The sequence below is a fragment of the Myotis davidii genome, unplaced genomic scaffold (genome assembly GCF_000327345.1).
Source record: "Myotis davidii unplaced genomic scaffold, ASM32734v1 scaffold496, whole genome shotgun sequence".
NCBI classification, from domain to species: domain Eukaryota; kingdom Metazoa; phylum Chordata; class Mammalia; order Chiroptera; family Vespertilionidae; genus Myotis; species Myotis davidii.
Genome location: NW_006289398.1, coordinates 7,740,053 through 7,740,456, shown reverse-complemented (window position 1 = coordinate 7,740,456; position 404 = coordinate 7,740,053).

The window sequence follows — 404 nt, the reverse complement described above, 5'->3', positions numbered from 1 at the left end:
AGGAGGGACGTCGGGGTTCCGCACGCGGCAGGAGAACCTTCAAGTAGACTTACATGTTTTGTTTAATTTGAACAGGTGACAAGAAAAGTGTGAGTTATGACCTGAACTAGACGGTACTGACCACTTTCAGTCATAAACAGGTTTCGGCCCTCAGATGCGCTCGGCTCAGTGTTACTTCCATCGCAGACATCACGTGAGCGAGAAGCTGTGGTCACAAACCTTGGCCATTGTGCTCCAGTGACACGCATCGAAATGATCAGGGGAGCTCAACATGCAGTACAGTGTTAGGATGGACTGGGCTTTGCTTTTATATTTCAGTTAAGACACAGACTGACTTTTCTCTTTGCACCGCTTTTAGAATCTTCTGTTTCGCGAGTGTCTGGCTTTGCAGACGGCTGAAACGT